Genomic DNA, 14,206 nt, shown 5'->3' with positions numbered 1-14,206 from the left:
GTCATGTTTTAATTTACTGATATACTGTGAGGGTTAAACTAAATACTTTTAAGATCGTATCAGTGTGACAGCTCATTTATAATAATCAGCACACAGTCTGATGCAAAACCTTGACCCATCTCACTTTAAAGGCTGTATACGTCCCACTCTTTTTTATGACAGTTACCTGAATATAAAATGTTATTGTGCGTTTTATTAGTATATTGCTGCTTGAATTTGTACAATAGCAATGTCAAACACAAAGACTCATGGCTCTTGTTCTTGTTCATAGTGTTTTATAAATTTGTTTCAAATTCTCTTATTTCGTATTTGTAATACTTTTCAACATTTGAATTTTCACAGGTTCTCATTTAATATGAAACTGCTTGTGTTACAACGAAACATGTAGGTACAGACACAAAGAGCAGGATATACAAAATAGTTCAAATTAAGATATGCAGAATAAAAAAATAATAATAAGAAAATTAAGAAATAAAAATTAACCATAAAATCAAAAAATTATTAGAATCATGAACTAACAAACATTAACAATGTCCAGTTGTTTGTTAACTCAGGCTAACAAACAACCAAAACTTGCATCCATCCATTTTCTTTACCTGCTTCTCCTTTCTGGATCGTGGGGAGTTGGTGCCTATCTTCAGCAGTCACTGTGCGAAAGGCAGGGGACACCCTGGACAGGTCTTTAGTCCATCACAGGGACACATAGAAACAAATGAGACAGACAACCATTCATACTGTCACACATCTAAGGACAGTTTACACAGGGAGAACATGTAAACTCCACTCAGAAAGGCCAGAAGACAATCCTCTCGCTAGGAAACAACAGTTCCAACCACTGTTCCACTGTGCTGCCCGCCACAAAAACGTGTAATTTAAAACATATATTTTAGGTAAAATAAAAAAGAGCACGCCAAACTGAATCAGTGTGGCAGCCAAAATAACATAGTTAAATGAAATGTAACTTTCAAAAGTTTATTAAAACAAAACGGCAAAGGGGACATGGACCAGCTGGGGGGTGATGACGCATCTAGGACCAGCAAACACATTTGTGTCATTTCTGCTTCTTATTCTTTGTTGTTGGTGGGTTTTTTTGTTTTGTTTGTTTGTTTTTCCAGGAACTTAATAAGTTATCTTAAAAAAGTTAAGGTTTGGGATTTTTTTCTACATTTAAAAAAATAAAGACAAACATTTACCTTCACCTTTATTCCTGTTAGGATTTGGGTTTTGAAACAATGAAACACCTGTACTCATTGAATCAGCACCCTCTAATTACAATTTTTTGAGTGAAAATTGTAAATATAAAAGGGGTGGAGGGGTTGCTGCAATCTTTCATGATTCATTAAATTGTAAAAAGCTTTCCCTGGGAAATTTTGACTCTTTTGAATATTTAGGAATTGAGGTAAAAGGCCACAAATGAACTTTGACACAAACTGTATACAAAACCTCAAAATATGTGTCAAATTGTTTCAATGACTTTAGCGAGTTGTTATCTATGATATGCATTGATTATGATTGTTTAATAATTATGGAAGACTTTAACATCCATGTTGACAACACAATAGACAGAGAGGCAAAAAAGCTGAATGATGTACTTCAGAACTTTTGTTTGACTCAACATGTTAAACAGCCAACACATAATTTTGGACACACTCTTGATTTGATTATCAGCAAAGGTGTAATTATCTCTAAGGTCTCTGTAATTGATGTCGCTCTGTTAGATTATTTTTCTGTTGTTTTTGAAAGTACAATCTATGTTGACTCGCTTAGAAAAACAGATGTTATCACAAAACGCCTGTTCACAGACAGCACAGCTGAAACTTTTAATCAAATCTACTCCTGCACCTCACTTCCAGGCTGTAAACCAGTAGATGAACTGGTAAATAACTTATTCCCCAAATCTCAGATATAACAGATTCTGTTGCCCCTGTTAAAGGGAAAATTATATCTGGCAGAAAGAAATCACCTCGGATAAACACCTCACTTGTAAGAAATGAGAAAACCCTCTGTCGAAGGGCTGAACATAAATAGCATAAAACTCGACTTCATGTTTTTTATAAAATCTACAAAGAAAGGCTGCAAAGTTATCACTCTTCACTAAAACATCCAAGGGAGACATTTTTTTTTCGGAAATCATAAACAAAAAGATCAACAACGCTTGTGCTCTGTTTGCCACAGTTGACAGGTTGACAAACCCTTCTGTGATTTTACCACCTGAACTTCACTCTACCAGGGCCTGCAATGAGTTTGCCAACTTTTTCACAGAGAAAATTACAAAAATTAGAAGGTTGATCTGCTCATCCACACCAAACTCAATCCTGATGCCACGATACCAAACATATCAAATGCAGAGAAAATGGCTGTATTTCACCAACTCACCCATAAAAGCTTTGAAGAAATTATAAATCAATTAAGCTCATCCTCCTGCTGTCTTAATATCCTTCCTACAACCTTCTTGAAGAAAGTTCTTCCTGTCATTGCATCTGACTTGATTCAAATAGTAAACTCATCTCTCTCATCAGGTGTTTTCCCGCAGGCTCTAAAAACAGCTGTTAAAAAAAAGAACAATCTGGATAAATCCCTATTGTAGAATTATAGGCCAATCTCTAACCTTCCATTCATCAGCAAAATTATTGAAAATGCTGTATTTCAACAGTTAAATAGCTTCTTAACAACGACCAACCGCTTTGATATCTTTCAGTCCCGCTTCCGTGCTCAATGATGTCCACATATATACAGACTGTGAAAGAACCACAGTGCTGGTTCTACTGGACCTTAGCGCAGCATTTGACACTGCTGACCATAATATATTATTAAAGCGACTGGAGAGCTGGGTCGGACTCTCAGACACAGCACTCAGCTGGTTCAAATCCTACCTAAACAACAGGAACTTCTTTGTATCAATAGGCAACTTCTCTTCAGAGCGAACAGAAGTCACATGCGGAGTACCCCAAGGTTCAATCCTGGGACCCCTTCTATTTAATATCTACATACTCCCACTAGCCCAGATTATAACAAGTAATAACATTAGTTACCATACCAACTATGCAGATGATACACAGCTCTATATTACAATGTCACCAGGTGACTCTAAACCTATCCTAGCACTGAACAGATGCTTAGAACAAATCAATGTGTGGATGTGCCAAAACTTTCTCTAGCTGAACAGAAACAAGACTGAAATTATTATCTTTGGACCTAAAGAGGAACGATCATGAGTCAGCGCGCAGCTTCAGGTATTACAGCTAAAAACTAGTGATCAGGCCCAAAACCTTGGTGTAGTAATGGACTCAGACCTGAACCTTAAGGGACACATAAAAACAGCTACAAAGTCAGCTTTCTACCACCTGAAGAACATTTCCAGAATTAAAGGACTAATGTCACAACAAGACCTTGAGAAAATTATGCACGCGTTCATCTTTAGTCATCTCGATTACTGCAACAGTGTCTTCACAGGTCTGCCAAAAAAAATCAATCAGACAGCTGCAGCTGATCCAAAATGCTGCTGCTCATGTTCTCACTAAGACCAGAAAAATAGAGCACATCACCACGGTTTTAAAGTCCCTACACTGGCTCCCTGTAGCGCAGAGAATAGACTTTAAAATACTTCTATTAGTTTATAAATCACTGAACGGTCTAGCACCACAATACATTAAAGACTTACTATCGTCGTATCAACCCTCCGGAACACTCAGGTCTTCTGGTTCTGGTCTACTTTGTATCCCCAGAACCAGAACCAACCATGGAGAAGCAGCTTTCAGTTTCTATGCACCATCAATCTGGAACAAACTCCCGGAAAACTGCAAAACAGCCGAAACACTAAGTTCTTTTAAATCAAGGCTGAAAACTCACGTTTAGAGCTGCCTTTGATTAGTAGTCCAAAAACAAATTCAGGTGAAAAGCTGCTCTAAACAAAATATCTTATTACATATTGACCATCTCCTTATGATTATCAAGTGTATCTGCTCAATGATTTTTATGATTTATTTTTTTATGATTGTAATGTTTTTGATGATTGTAATGATGTTTTTTGATTATTGTAATGATTCTATTGATGTTTTTACGATGTAAAGCACTTTGAATGCCTTACTGCTGAAATGTGCTATACAAATAAATTTTTACTTACTTTTTTTGACTTACTTACTTTTGTTTGGGTTCTTTGAGTTTCTTTTGGGTTTATTGTTTCTTTTATTTTGTTATTTAGTTGTCTTTATGTTTTGTTCAGTCTTTGTTCTTTGTGTCTTTGTTTCATGTCATTATCCACTTGTCCTCAGTCAGCACTTGTTTACCTGCCACACCCATCTCCACCTGCTCGCAATTGGAATGACTCACCTGTGCCCACTTCCCCTAATTACCCTCTGCTTTTAAAACCTGGTCATTTCCTCCATGTACTCACTGGTTTATTGTCGTGTTTTCCTAGTTATCTTGCTTTCCTCATGTTTACCTCTTTTCATAGATATAGTTTATGTTTTGTATCTAGTTGAATCTTGCTGCCTTGTCAGCTTTTGTTTTTGTTTTTATTTTTAATAAATCTTATTCCTGGATTTAAGATGAGTCTGTGCATTGGGTTCTCTTCAATCTCCACCCAACCTGACAATTCCACTTACAATAATTTTTGTGACTAATCTATTTGGGAAATGACAAAAATATGACCTTAATGTATTGTAATCTTGTGGTGGGCAAAAAGCTGTTAAAAAAACATCTTATCCTTGAGGAAGCACTGCTGTAATCTTCCATTAGAGCAAAGGTCCAAAAAGTCACACAAATACTGCTCACAATAAATGTCACTCCCTTTCAACTGAAACCTCAATCTACTGATTTACAGCTTTAGTCACTGAGTGTTTTATTTGCCAAAAAAAACTACCCACAGGTAGTAGTGAATAAAAAGCGCGAGGGGGGCCAGTATATCACACTGGGACCAAACACAAAGCTAAATGAGCTAAAACATTCAGGCAACTGGGCTTAAGGGTAGATTTAGGCATGCACTGGTAATAGTCAAAGTTAAATTTGGTATAAGTTGTTCAAAATTAACGGCTTAGTATTCTTTGAAGTAATACATATTGTGCCTTTCTTGACAGAGGTTTGGACAAACACCTATTATGTTGACAAGGTGACAGCTGTTTTGGCCAAACCTTGAGAAAAAACATGTAGTTTGTACCACATCAAATTTTAGCAAAATATTTGTAAAATAGATTGAGTTATAGCCAGTTTTTTATTTCTAATATCAGTTGGATGTGGCAGCCATCTTGAATTTGGTTGACTCCAAAGGTTAATCAGTTGTAGAGGTCCATATAATAATTACTTTCTGTGTTTGTGTGTGTGTTTTAATTAGTCCAGTGGTTCATGAGATATTTTGAAACCGGACTGTTACACAAACACATGCACACATACACTTAAGCAAAATAATTTACTAAAACAATAAGGTGAGGAGTGCATTAAAGGTCAAACACAAGAGTGAAGATCAGGTCCACTGTTTCATGACCAGGATGAAAACCCCACTGCTCCTCCTGTATCCAAGATTCAATAGTAGGTCGGAGCCTCCCTTCCAACACCTTTTCCCAAGGAGACTGAGAAGATTAATCCCTCTCACACACACTCCAGTTTCCCTTTTTATGAATGGAAACCAACACCTCAGTCTGCCACTTCAAAGGCATTGTCTTGGTCCTCCATGTGACATTGAAGAGACATGTCAACCATGACAGCCCCACAACATCCAGAGCCATCAGGGAGCTTTTTGATTACTTCAGTGACCTCTGCCTTGGTAATGAACTTGTCTTCCCCCAAGTGCTCAGACTCTGCCTCCGCAAAGGTGGATATGGTGGACAAATAAAGGAGATCCTCAAAGTTCTCCTTCTACAGCTCAACAACATCCCCAATCTAGGTCAGCAGTTTTTCACTCAGACCAAGCTCGGCCTGGGACAAGGCCCACTTTCTGTTTCTGAGTCATCAAACAGTTTCCCAGAACCTTCTTAAAGCCAACCAGAAATCCGTCTCTGGCCTCATGGCCAAATTCCTCCCATGCCTGAGTTTTTGCATCCACAACCATTGAAGCGACAGCCATGCATGGCACAGAAGTCCAATAACAGAACACCACTAAGATTCAGATCACGGAGACCACTACTCCCAATCAGCCCTTTCCAGATAACTCCATCATTGCCCATATGGGCATTGAAGTCACCCAGGAGAACAATAGAATTTCCAGATAGCACACATTCCAGAACACCATTCAGAGACTCCAAGAAGGTCAGATAATCTGAACTGTTGTTTGGAGCATAAGTACAAACAACAGTCAGAACCTTCAATCCTGCAGCTCAAAGCCACAGAGAGGCAATGCTCTCATTTGTCAGGGAGAGCTCCAACACTGAGCCTTTAAGCTTGGGGCTTTTGGGTCCACCCCCCGCCCCCCAAAACCTCTCTTGGGGGGCGGGGTAGAGTAGGAAAGAGTCTAACCTCTTTCCAGGAGTTGGGTTCCAGAGCCCAAGCTGTGTGTAGAGGTGAGCCCAAATATATCTAGTTGGTATCGCTCAACCTCACACACAAGCTCCAGCTCCTTACCCGCTAGTGAGGTGACATTCCATGTTCCTAGAGCTAGTTTATGGCACCAGGAATTGATATGGCCAGGGGCTCTCCTTTGCTTGCCTCCTAGCTTGCATTACACCTGACCTCAACGGTCCTCCTTGCAGATGGTGGGTCCATGTGGAGGTGGCATCTTGGCTTTATTTTGAGCTTGCCCCGAGTGAGCCCCAGGAGCTAAGGCTAGACCTGTCTCCTGATGATACTCAGTTATATTTAACCATAAAACCTGATGAATCCAATTAATCACTTAGATCACAAGTTTGTCTTAGACACAAAAAACCTGGATTACTCTTGATTTTATGCTTCTAAACTCAGACAACACAGAGGTAGTGGTTTTTGGACTTGAGCATCTTAGCGAACAACCTTTGCATCCTTTCACTTCCTCTGAATGGCATTAATTTGGCCTCCAGTTCTAATTTAAAGAGCCTTGGTGTTATTTCTGATCAAGGTGTGACATTTAACCCCCACATTCAAAATATTACCAGGACGTCATAATATTCCAAGAGTCAGAAACATATTTTCCCTAAAAGAAAATATGAAACACCTTGTCCCAAAATAAAAAACTTTGACATCTGGGCCACGCAGTCATGTGACTTCCAACATAAGTTTTTCTCTTTTCTACAAAAATATAACCTTATAAAGTATAAAAACATGCATACACAATAATAAAGTCCAAAAGGAAACATTTACATCACAACCACAGGCAGAAAGAGGCACACACCGATTTTCAGTGTTGCCATGGAAACGTGTAAACAGAAACTCAAAATAGGGCAATTACAGCATTCTAAGACAACATTTGTTGTGGACTGGCACTATATAAAAAATTGAATTGGACTGAAGGTTTCCTAGTTAGTGATACATGCCTCAGTTTGAATAAGAAAATTAGTGACACACACACAATGTGACACGCATTGTCAGATCCTGTGTGACAATGCATTACATTACATTGTGAGCCCACAGACAATAATGCAATGTTTTTTTGTGATATAAATACCCTTGAAAAATGTAATTTTTTTGCTTTAGGCTGTTAACAGGTCGAATACCAGAACTAGTGTAGTTCTAAAAACTACAGATTCAGCAAGTTCAACAAGCTCTGGCTCTTTTTTTAAAGTTTATTTAATACAATAAAATGTCAAAATAATGCAGATATAGTGCAAAAAGCTCAGATTTTTTGATGCTTCCACCTAGAAAATACGTATATACTGTCATGTTGCGTGGAACTGACGGAGAGGAACCCAGTGCGCAGACTCATTTTAAAGAAAAGAAACTAATTTATTAAACTAAAGAAACAAACGAAAACAAAAAGCTGACGTGGCAGCAACCAGACAAGAACCAAAATAAAATACATAAACAGAACATGGCGCAAAGCAACAACAAACAAACATCAAACTAACATAACAACAAACAATGGGCCAGCGAGGTATGGGAAGAGTGACCGGGTTTTTAACACTGAGGATAACGAGGTGAGTGGGAACAGGTGGAATGATTACAGAGTCAGGACAGGCGTAGATAAGCGTGGCTGACAGGCAAGTAAGTGACTGGGGAAGAGTGAAATGAAACATGAGACAAAACCAAAAGCAAATACAACCAAATAACAGAATAGAAACAAAACAAAAACACAAACCAAAGAACTAAAATAAAAATAAAACATCAACAAAACCCAGAAAAAAGCCAAATCACCACATATACTTATGTCCATCCATCCACTGATCCATTCATTTTCTGCCTGTTATCCTTATTTGGGCTCATAGTCATAGTCATGACTTATCAACATAGTCATGATGACTTATCAACAACAGGTGTTACCTTATAACAAACTTGCCCATTACAGAGTCAATCCAAGTCAGGGTGGTCGCCACAGCTAATCGACCTTAGCCAATACAAAAATGTCTATAACTCATTTTTAGAACTAGACCTATATTTTACTTATACTGAAGTCAAATTTAACATGGTAGTACCTGAGAGTCATTCACAACACATACACTGAGTAATAACAAATGTCACAACTTAAATTGGATCAATACTATCGTTTAAAATTTATATGATCACTTGTCTTTTGTGATGACAGGAGATAATACAATAAAGCTCAACAATCTGGACATAACATAATACACCTTTAACAGACACTTAAAACAGACCCAACATGTAGGAAGTATTCTGACATGCTGAAAGAACTGTTTGGACAGTCAGTTTCCTCTGGCAAGTTTAGACAAAGACTAATTACAGCATCCATAATCTGCAAAACATTCCTCCTTATGGGTCAGACGTAAACACTGTGGTGAAAAAGCTATCAGTGTATTACCAGGTTTTTTTTGTTCTTTACAAACACACAAACATCCTTCTGAGGCAACAGAATCAGGAGAGAAACCCAGGCATCCCTTTCACCAGCAACACACTCCAGCTTCTCCTGGGGGATCCCAAGGCATACCCAGGTCAGAGACGATACATATTCCCTCCAGCGAGTTCCTGGTCTGCCCTGAGGTCTCCTCCCAGTGGGAAATGCCTGAAAAACCTCCAAAGGAAGGCATCCAGGAGGCATCCTAATCAGATACCCAAACAACCTCAACTGACCCATTTCGATGTGAAGGAGCAGTAGCTCTACACTGAGCTCCCCCAAGATGATGGAGCTTCTCACCTTTTCTCTAAGGCTGAGTCCTGCCACCCTTCAGAGGAAGCTCATTTCAGTCGCTTGTAGCTGGGATCTCATTCTTTCGGTCATGATCCAAACCTCATGACCATAAGTGAGGGTTGGAATGTAGATGGACCAATAAATTGAGAGTTTTGCCTTTCAACTCAACTTTTTATTTACCACGACCAATCGAAGCAACACCCTCATTTCTGCGGATGAGGCACCATCGATCCATCGCCAGCTCCTACCATCACTTGTGAATAAGACTCCCAGATACTTGAACTCCTCCACGTGAAGCAGAGACTCATTCCAGACCTGGAGGGAGAATTCCCCCCATTTTCAGTTGCATTCACAACAATGTTTTTAAATAAGATAATCTCACATTGACAAATGACGCAGTTGTAACTGTTTTGGTCAAACATGGAACCTAACATCATGCAGAATCTCATGTGATATCATGAGATGTATGTGGAATCAATCCAATTCAAGATGGCCACCACAGTCACCTGACCTTAGAAAACACAAAAGTGGCTCTAACTATTTTACAGATATTGTGCTAAATTGTTGTATGGCTGAAGTTGAGAGTCATTCACAGTGCTTCTCATTGCACAAGCTTTTTCTTCTTATGTTGGACTCCAACATAAGAGAATGTTTGTTTTTGATGATTGTAATGTGTGTCTGTTGGCAACATATTTCATAATCAACTGAATAGATTTCAATGAAACTCATAGAAAGTAAATATTGGATGAACATCTACAAGTGATTAACATTTGCAATCAACCCAATTCAAGATGACTGCTATTGCTAAAGGATCTTACAAAACATAAAACAGCTATCCCTCAGCCAATTGTACAGCTATTGAGCTCAAATTTGGTGTGATAGTATCTGAAAGTCTACCACAACACATAGTCAAAATCCTAACAGGTCACATGAGATCTCTCATTTGGCATATTTTCAAACATTGACCAATACAGTTATAACTCCATTATTACTTAGCATAAAATGATTTTAGTTATAATCTCTGGCACAAGAGGTGGCTGGTGATAGGCATTTCATTAAGTAATGCTAGGCTTTTAATTGTTTTACTGAAAACACTGACTGCAGTTTTGCATGCAGGGACATGGAATATTTTATGAGTCAGTGCCAAGACTTGCAGACAGATGATCATTATCTGTAAACAGTTTTTTCCCGGATGACAGCTTCCTTTGACTCAGTAGTTTCCGCTGATAAAAAGGACTTCAATAATAAAGCAGCGGTGTGGTGGAGGTGGGCGTCCCGTTCACGTCAGCAGATTAATGTAGGTGAGGCTTTTGTCAGAGTAGAGGTGACTCATTCAGGGAATCCCTGGATATTAAATGGCTCAATCAGCTGAATGAACACACCTGAGACAGATGGTGTATTCTCAGCATTTCTACACATTTTACTTGTGTAAGATGTAGAGATGCTGTTATTCCATACCTGTCATCAGATCTGAAATTCTTATTGTTGTGTTTGACATTTTTTGTTGATTTTTTTCTTTTTATAATTTTTGTGGCTGTCTGTTAGTAATTTTAATGAAACTCAGCAAGCAATGGCTTGATGCATCTACAACTGATCAACCCAATGCAAGATGGCCACCACAGCAAACTGACCTTTAAAAACAAAAAATGACTATAATTCAGTCAGATTTACAAATATTGCACTTAAATTTGCTGTGGTAATTGCTAAGAGTCATTCACAACACATACTCCAAGTGCTACTAATTGCGCAAGATCTTTGTTTAAAACTTTAGCTATACCTCTTACAGTGAACCCTGCTTGTTTGTTGGAAAAATATCTCCAACCACTGGATGGACTTTGATGAAACTTTCAGAAAATCAATCAGTTATAGATGTGCATCCAATCATTATTTAACAAAAGTTTAAATAAAATCTACCCAGTGGTTACTGAAATATTTTGCCAATAGGCAGAATTTGCTTCAAACAGATAATGCCAAAATTTTAAACAAATGTTTTTTGCATTCTGTTAGTTCTCAAAATATATGTTGGGGATAGTCTCAGCTATGACCACACCAAATCATTGCTCTATATTTGTAAAGCTGACTGAGTCATACCCATTTTTGTGTTTTCTGGGGTCAGTTGATTGTGGCAGCCATAAAATTGACCTCAAAAGTGAGTCAGCTATAGATGTCCATGCAATGATTACTTTCTGTGTGATTAATTAAAAGTTGTCCAATGGTTCATGAAATACTTTGCTAACCGACATTAATGGTCTGATAGGTCTCATGTACCACATAATGGTGCCATTATGTGGTACATTAGACCTATCTAAATAAATTGAATTGAGTTGAAAAAAAAAACAGGCAAAAACATTATTAAGCAGCAACGCATCCACAAAGAGTAACATGTTGAGTTGATGTGAAACAAGTAAACAGTGGTAATATAACCATTTTACTTGAAAATGTTAGCAAACGAATAATCTTGAGGTGCTGTATGCTAATATTTCGTATAACGAGAGACTGTCTACCTGGAAAACTGCAGTTTCAGGGTAGAAGTGAACACACACGACTTTGTTGGACAAACAAAAATGAAAACATGTGAAGGTGAGGTGTTTATTGGAGTTTTCTGGAAAGGTCAGCAATAATTGTCAAACAAATTTAAAATTTTTATTTTATTTCTAATTTGCTTAAAAACGTTTAAGACAAAAACCACCATGTAAGGGGAGCGGAAAGTGTGCAGCACTGAGGCCTACAGTGGGGAGGGCGGTCCAAGCAGGGAGAAGTTGTTCCTAAACTATGATAAAAAAAAATAAAACCAAATACATCACCCCAAACACTTGTGGACATGCACTCAGCCATGAACAAATCCTCAAACCAGCCACTTGCACAGCACCCAGGACCAGTCCCCAACAGAGGCCTTCTACCACCTTTAGCTCTCAGCCAGACCATCTGAATTACTCCACCCAAATCAGAGAGCGCCTTCAGTCCCAGCAGCAGCAGGAGGACCAGCTTGCCAATAATTTCCCTTCTCTGTTGCCTTAATCACCCGGGGAGGTGAAACTACTACCACACCCCAGAAAAAAGCAGGAAACTCCAAGCAGTTATTATAAAGTTAGTTGATTTATGAACACTGCCAACCAAACAAGCAACACTCAGGCTGAACTGTGACCATGTGACCAGGTTAGAGGATGAGGAGGCAGGAGAAAGAGACTCCCCTTATACCCAACACCCCTGCTGGCAGTTAATTGGTCAAGTGTTCTCAGTAACAGAGCAGGGTTTATTCATACTGCTACAATTAGTTTGGAAGAATAAAGTTAAATCTCAGAGATAATGGCTAGTCCTAGTTGGACTAAGACCAAAACAATTCCAGTCGAAAAGATTTTTACAGCAGTTCACGCAAATGCTATTTTATAAACTGTTACAACACATGTAATAAACATCTTCAGCATTTTCAGATAAATAATAATAATATTTTATATATTTTGTAACAATGTGTTGTGAGAAATTAACAAGAGCTCAAATTTGTTTCACATTAGCTCAGGTTTATGCATTGAAATCTAGGATCTCAGCTTAGTTGAACCTCTGAAACACACACACACACACACCTACACACACACACACACACACACACACGAGTACTACAAACACAGTATTTAAAGTTTTATGTGGTTTTATTACATAAGGAGAATATGTACAACTGTTCACATATTAAGGAATGAGTTTTAAATAAAAATGATTCTAGTAATTTTATAATAAAAAGGGGGATCAAAACTGTGAGTCATGAAGTACTTTCAAAGCTAAAATATAAGTTTAGAGTACTGTGAATGCAGAGAATGAAATCCTTAAACTGACTCCCCACTTAAAGAAAATCAAAATAATTGTTTTACTCAAGATAACAAAGAAAAACTAGGAGCACTCTAAGAGCACAAACCATGGCAAAGGCCATAGGGTTAATAAAATAAAAATGGTCCGGATCACAATCAAAATTTAATGTCTTTTTGTGACAACTTAATATTTCATGAAAATCTTATCCAAATCTTTATTCATTGTTTTTTATGTAATCTTGCTAACAGACAGACAAACAAACAACCAAAAACATAAACTCCTTGGCAAAGGTAATAAAGGGGCCCCCTGTGACCTCGCCATTTGACCCCATGACCTTGAAATCAATAGGCATCATCTTTGAGTCATGAGGTGTCCAGCTGTGCAGTTTTAAAATTCACAGCACCTACAGCAAAGGGTCACATGTACCCTTGACATTTGACTGGATCACCACCAAAATTTATTTACTTGTTTTTGTGACAACGCTAAAATTTTAAATTTGTTAGTTTTTAAGTAACAGATGGACGGACAAACAAATCAACGCTACTGAAACCATAAACTCCTTGGCGGAGGTAATAAAAGTACTGTTGAGTAATGAGTTTAATTGCTAATAACCCAGAATAGCTCTGGCTGAGGTTCCTGCTGTTTATCTGTATTGTTTTTTTTTTTGTTTAGTGACACCTACAGTTCAGGAGGAGAACTGCAGCAGCACTGCTGTAAAAAGCAACAAAACCTCTGAAAATGTGATCAAAGTGATGAGAATCATCAATGTTCTGGAAGAAAATAGTGACTTATGTTTTGTCATTTATAATATGGAAATACATTTTGATGCTCACAACTGAATTACTAAAGGAGTATTAAACACATCTTGTGCTGGTAGTTATATTCATTTTGCACTAAGCCTATTTTTTGTATAGTTTATATTAACTGTGGGTCAGGTTTTATTAAAGTAATTTCTAATTTTATAATAAGACCTGTTTGTGAGCGGCCATTTTTTTGAGCAGTAAATAATTAGCTTTAATAACTGACATAGGACCATTTCTTTTATTTGTTGTATTCTCTTGCAGTGAACCTCTGTGCTGAATCAAAACTCATACAGAATTGCATCAAAATTAGGACCGGAATCATACTGCATCACATCGGTTTTTGCTTCTCATGTATCTGTAATGAATTGGATTGATGGCATTTTATCAAGAAACATATTGT

This window comes from Kryptolebias marmoratus, linkage group LG13 (assembly GCF_001649575.2).
Source record: "Kryptolebias marmoratus isolate JLee-2015 linkage group LG13, ASM164957v2, whole genome shotgun sequence".
In the NCBI taxonomy this organism is placed as follows: Eukaryota; Metazoa; Chordata; class Actinopteri; order Cyprinodontiformes; family Rivulidae; genus Kryptolebias; species Kryptolebias marmoratus.
This window is presented reverse-complemented; position numbering follows the sequence as displayed.